Consider the following 7,233-nt stretch of genomic DNA (forward strand, 5'->3'; position numbering starts at 1 on the left):
AGGACGAACATTACAGACAAGGTCTAGGAGGACGAACATTACAGACAATGTCTAGGAGGACAAACATCACAGACAAGGTCTAGGAGGACAATCATCACAGACAATGTCTAGGAGGACGAACATTACAGACAAGGTCTAGGAGGACGAACCTCACAGACAATGTCTAGGAGGACGAACATCACAGACAAGGTCTAGGAGGACAAACATCACAGACAAGGTCTAGAAGGACAAGCATCACATAAAAGATATAGGAGGACAAACATTACAGACAAGGTCTAGGAGGACGAACATTACAGACAAGGTCAAGGAGGACGAACATCACAGACAAGGTCTAGGAGACGAACATCACAGACAAGGTCTAGGAGGACAAACTTCACAGACAAGGTCTAGGAGGACTATCATCACAGACAAGGTCTAGCAGGACAAGCATCACAGACAAGGTCTAGGAGGACAAACATCACAGACAAGGTCTAGGAGGACAAGCATCACAGACAAGGTCTAGGAGGACAAGCATCACAGACAAGGTCTAGGAGACGAACATCACAGACAAGGTCTAGGAGGACAAACTTCACAGACAAGGTCTAGGAGGACTATCATCACAGACAAGGTCTAGCAGGACAAGCATCACAGACAAGGTCTAGGAGGACAAACATCACAGACAAGGTCTAGGAGGACAAGCATCACAGACAAGGTCTAGGAGGACAAGCATCACAGACAATGTCTAGGAGAACAAGCATCACAGACAATGTCTAGAAGGATGAACATCACAGACAATGTCTAGAAGGACGAACATCACAGACAATGTCTAGAAGGACAAGCATCACATAAAAGATATAGGAGGACAAACATTACAGACAAGGTCTAGGAGGACGAACATTACAGACAAGGTCAAGGAGGACGAACATCACAGACAAGGTCTAGGAGACGAACATCACAGACAAGGTCTAGGAGGACAAACTTCACAGACAAGGTCTAGGAGGACTATCATCACAGACAAGGTCTAGCAGGACAAGCATCACAGACAAGGTCTAGGAGGACAAACATCACAGACAAGGTCTAGGAGGACAAGCATCACAGACAAGGTCTAGGAGGACAAGCATCACAGACAAGGTCAAGGAGGACGAACATCACAGACAAGGTCTAGGAGACGAACATCACAGACAAGGTCTAGGAGGACAAACTTCACAGACAAGGTCTAGGAGGACTATTATCACAGACAAGGTCTAGGAGGACAAACATCACAGACAAGGTCTAGAAGGACAAGCATCACATAAAAGATTTAGGAGGACAAACATTACAGACAAGGTCTAGGAGGACGAACATTACAGACAAGGTCAAGGAGGACGAACATCACAGACAAGGTCTAGGAGACGAACATCACAGACAAGGTCTAGGAGGACAAACTTCACAGACAAGGTCTAGGAGGACTATCATCACAGACAAGGTCTAGCAGGACAAGCATCACAGACAAGGTCTAGGAGGACAAACATCACAGACAAGGTCTAGGAGGACAAGCATCACAGACAAGGTCTAGGAGGACAAGCATCACAGACAATGTCTAGGAGAACAAGCATCACAGACAATGTCTAGAAGGACGAACATCACAGACAATGTCTAGAAGGACGAACATCACAGACAATGTCTAGAAGGACGAACATCACAGACAAGGTCTAGGAGGACAAACATCACAGACAAGGTCTAGAAGGACAAGCATCACGGACAATGTCTAGGAGGACAAGCATCACGGACAATGTCTAGAAGGACAAACATCACAGACAAGGTCTAGAAGGACAAGCATCACGGACAATGTCTAGGAGGACAAACATTACATACAAGGTCTAAGAGGACAAGCATCGCAGACAAGGTCTAAGAGGACAAGCATCACAGACAAGGTCTAAGAGGACAAGCATCACAGACAAGGTCTAGGAGGACAAGCATCACAGACAATGTCTAGGAGGACAAGCATCACAGATAAGGTCTAGGAGGACAAACATCACAAACAAGGTCTAGGAGGACAAGCATTACAGACAAGGTCTAGGAGGACAAGCATTACATACAAGGTCTAGGAGGACAAGCATCACAAACAAGGTCTAGGAGGACAAGCATCACAGACAAGGTCTAGGAGGACAAGCATTACATACAAGGTCTAGGAGGACAAGCATCACAGACAATGTCTAGGAGGACAAGCATCACAGATAAGGTCTAGGAGGACAAGCATCACAGACAAGGTCTAGGAGGACAAACATTACAGACAAGGTCTAGGAGGACAAACATCACAGACAAGGTCTAGGAGGACAAACATCACAAACAAGGTCTAGGAGGACAAGCATTACAGACAAGGTCTAGGAGGACAAGCATTACATACAAGGTCTAGGAGGACAAGCATCACAAACAAGGTCTAGGAGGACAAGCATCACAGACAAGGTCTAGGAGGACAAGCATTACAGACAAGGTCTAGAAGGACAAACATCACAGACAAGGTCTAGGAGGACAAACATCACAGACAAGGTCTAGGAGGACAAACATCACAGTCAAGGTCTAGGAGAACAAACATCACAAACAAGGTCTAGGAGGACAAACATCACAGGACAAGCATCACAGACAATGTCTAGGAGGACAAGCATTACATACAAGGTCTAGGAGGACAAACATTACATACAAGGTCTAGGAGGACAAACATTACATACAAGGTCTAGGAGGACAAGCATTACAGACAAGGTCTAGGAGGACAAGCATCACAAACAAGGTCTAGGAGGACAATCATCACAGACAAGGTCTATGAGGACAAGCATCACAGACAAGGTCTAGGAGGACAAGTATCACAAACAAGGTCTAGGAGGACAAGCATCACAGACAAGGTCTAGGAGGACAAGCATCACAGATAAGGTCTAGGAGGACAAACATCACAAACAAGGTCTAGGAGGACAAGCATCACAGACAAGGTCTAGGAGGACAAGCATTACATACAAGGTCTAGGAGGACAAACATCACAGACAAGGTCTAGGAGGACAAGCATCACAGACAAGGTCTAGGAGGACAAGCATCACAGACAAGGTCTAGGAGGACAAGCATCACAGACAAGGTCTAGGAGGACAAGCATCACAGACAATGTCTAGGAGGACAAGCATTACATACAAGGTCTAGGAGGACAAGCATTACATACAAGGTCTAGGAGGACAAGCATTACATACAAGGTCTAGGAGGACAAGCATTACATACAAGGTCTAGGAGGACAAGCATTACATACAAGGTCTAGGAGGACAAGCATTACATACAAGGTCTAGGAGGACAAGCATTACAGACAAGCTATAGGAGGACGAGCATTACAGACAAGGTCTAGAAGGACGAACATTACAGACAAGGTCTAGGAGGACAAACATCACAGACAAGGTCTAGGAGGACAATCATCACAGACACTGTCTAGGAGGACAAGCATCACAGCCACTGTCTAGGAGGACAATCATCACAGACAATGTCTAGAAGGACAAACATTACAGACAAGGTCTAGGAAGACAAACATTACAGACAAGGTCTAGGAGAACAAACATCACAGACAAGGTCTAGGAGGACAAACATCACAGAGAAGGTCTAGGAGAACAAACATCACAGACAAGGTCTAGGAGGACAAGCATCACAGACAATGTCTAGGAGGACAAACATCACAGACAATGTCTAGGAGGACAAACATTACAGACAAGATCTAGGAGGACAAACATTACAGACAAGGTCTAGGAGAACAAACATCACAGACAAGGTCTAGGAGGTCAAACATTACAGACAAGATCTAGGAGGACAAACATTACAGACAAGGTCTAGGAGAACAAACATCACAAACAATGTCTAGGAGGACAAATATTACAGACAAGATCTAGGAGGACAAACATTACATACAAGGTCTAGGAGGACAAGCATTACATACAAGGTCTAGGAGGACAAGCATCACGGACAATGTCTAGGAGGACGAACATTACAGACAAGGTCTAGGAGGACGAACATTACAGACAATGTCTAGGAGGACAAACATCACAGACAAGGTCTAGGAGGACAATCATCACAGACAATGTCTAGGAGGACGAACATTACAGACAAGGTCTAGGAGGACGAACCTCACAGACAATGTCTAGGAGGACGAACATCACAGACAAGGTCTAGGAGGACAAACATCACAGACAAGGTCTAGAAGGACAAGCATCACATAAAAGATATAGGAGGACAAACATTACAGACAAGGTCTAGGAGGACGAACATTACAGACAAGGTCAAGGAGGACGAACATCACAGACAAGGTCTAGGAGGACAAACTTCACAGACAATGTCTAGGAGAACAAGCATCACAGACAAGGTCTAGGAAGACGAATATCACAGACAATGTCTAGGAGGACAAGCATCACAGACAAGGTCTAGGAGGACAAGCATCACAGACAATGTCTAGGAGGACAAGCATCACAGACACAGTCTAGGAGGGCGAACATCACAGTCAGTATCTAGGAGGACGAGAATCACAAACAATGGTTAAGAGGACGAGCATCACAGACAATGCATAGGAGGACGAAAAGGCAGTCTATCGTTTAATCGGTTAAAGGGAAATAAAGGTACGTTATGTTTAGCATCTTTTTTCGACGGTATGCTGATCAACCGCCAGATTCAAGGAATTATCCGAGAAGAAATCTCTAATGTTGTATACATCGTATTATTGACCTAATGAGTGGGAAAAGTAGATCGATTGTCATCCATGACAACAAGTCACCTTGCGATTTAGAACAGTCGGTATCGCGATTGATACCACACGGAAATAAATGCGCTGCTTTAACACAGTGGAACATAACCTCACGTGTTGGACTGGTTGCACGCAAGTAAATCGTTCATTATGCTCTATTACAAACGACTGAAGCATGTAGGTTTGTGAGTTAATGTTGCTTTTATAATGGAACATAATTGAAATCACTATGCTGTTAAATAAATGCATCATTCAATAATGTCCTTATCAGTTATGTCTGTCTTTACAACAGGATTTCAATGTTTGGTGTCCAGCGTCCCTATCTAGATGTCCTTATTTAACTGCGTGGTCATGTGACCGGCACGAGTGACTACATTAATACTCGGTCGGAAAATATGGCTAGCACACCAAAATTAATAATGTATTATTGTCGTACAAATAAACATAAAACACTTTTACAGCATGCTTTGAAAGTGGAGAAAACTGCATAAGAAACGAGAATTAACTGACAAATTGTCAATTTATTGACTACTTTCTTGAAATACATTGAACGATAATTGACATTTTCGTAGGAAAGTACAACACTTGTTTTTAATCTCGCACAAACAACTTCACCCTCTAATCTGTTTTATAAGTATTGAATTTGGGTAATGTGCTGAACCACGAATGTGTTACATGTACCTATCGTTCCGTTTTCTGTTTTTGTTTACTCTCGTCGTGAAGTAGACGTTTGTATATATATATATATATATATTCTGAAGAGTCGCCATGACGCGACGAAAGCGCTAACGGAGAGTTGGTTTTCGGCATAGCCGTCTAATTTTCTTTTGGCCCCGGATATGACGCGACAGGTGGCGTTCTGGTCAAGATGAAGTATGTGATTGGTCAATGTAGCGGTCAATGCAAAATGCAGATATACACTTAAAAACGAAACAAGTTAAAGGGACCTCACGGTAAACCAATATCTATTTTGTATTTTTTATCATATTATTGGGTATATCTTTAAAAAAATAACCTTCTGAACAATGACCATTCGAATTTGATGATGTATATACATAAAAACATCAATTATTAAAAGGTTATCACTCTGAATATGCAAATGTTGTGACATATACGGAAACAAAAATGGCTTCCAATGTGAATCGACTGCGGTTGAAAACTATAACAGCTTCCGCAATGAAGAGAATAATAGGAAAATGGGTCAAACACAATCCTAGAATTAAACTTGGGAAGCAGTACAATAGATTGTAACAGTTCAAACATGAAAACAGCAGTAATACGGACGCCGCTTGATTGTTTGATAGTAGGTCATGATAATCTCGGTAATATTTACACAAATACAGTCTGTACCAGTACATCGCTACTGTCACTATACTATATGAACAGTGTTTACACTTATTTACACATAAATAATATTTACAGAACGTGTTATTTAACATTTAAACCACTGTGTATAATATCGTTATCCAACTAACCCAGATGGAATATAGATATCGCCTTGTAAACTATCGTGTGTTTGTGTTGCCACGATTTCAAAACAGTCACGTAATGATCTAAAAATTATTTCCGCGCTAAATTAAGAGGGGGATTCCCAACTAAATCGAGTGGTCAAGCTAGACATAGGGATTGACTGTGAACATTGGAACAGCACAGAAACATAACTGGAAAGGAACAAAACGCGTACATTCAGTGAAAATTGCAACGTTTTTACCGTGATGTCCCTTTTAAATTGAATGCAAGCTGAATAAGTGGATGCATCTATTCAAATGACACATTTGTTTTATTTTACTTTTATAATTCGTCCGTAAGGATAAAAACAATTTATTATATATCTATATATATATATATAGGAGTTTTCGAACGCCACTGATGTTATAATACAGAGGCGCTAGTTTTGACCAGATGCTTGGAATATACGCCGGCGGCTGAAGTCAGTTTAGCTTCAAATCTTAAAGAGACACAGCGGTGTAAGCAAGGCTATTAGACAAGGTAAATATAGAGATATAGACGGGTCTGAATAATGCTTTCCTGTATCATACTTTTGTACTATAAATAGATTGGTAACTTACTTAGAGCAAGAAGACAGACGTGCCTGAGGCAAGTCGTCCCTTCTCCGTGGAAATTCTAGCTAGTCTATGTGATTGGTGCATCACATGAATTGTAACATTTGATCTGCTAGTTGTTCACGAGGTAGTTGCTGAACGAACGGTTGCAGTTATTGAGCTATCTGCTAGTGAGTGTTTAGTACAGGGAGTGGTCGGTAGAAGTGAATACTCTGCGAAGTGAACGCTCATTGCTGGGAGTGGTCGAGTTCGGTAAAGGTGATTGTTCAGTAAAAGTTAGTGCTTGGTCAATGTATATTAGATTAACAAAACTGCAACACAACTCGCACAGTTGCGATATGAAACCATTGTATTGGTCAGTGAACACTCAAATTGTACAGATACAGTCTATCTCTCTTTATGATTGTTATAAGGATTATTAAGAGAAATTAATAACTGTTGTGCTATATCTAA

Source organism: Pecten maximus, chromosome 16, assembly GCF_902652985.1.
Source record: "Pecten maximus chromosome 16, xPecMax1.1, whole genome shotgun sequence".
NCBI lineage: Eukaryota > Metazoa > Mollusca > Bivalvia > Pectinida > Pectinidae > Pecten > Pecten maximus.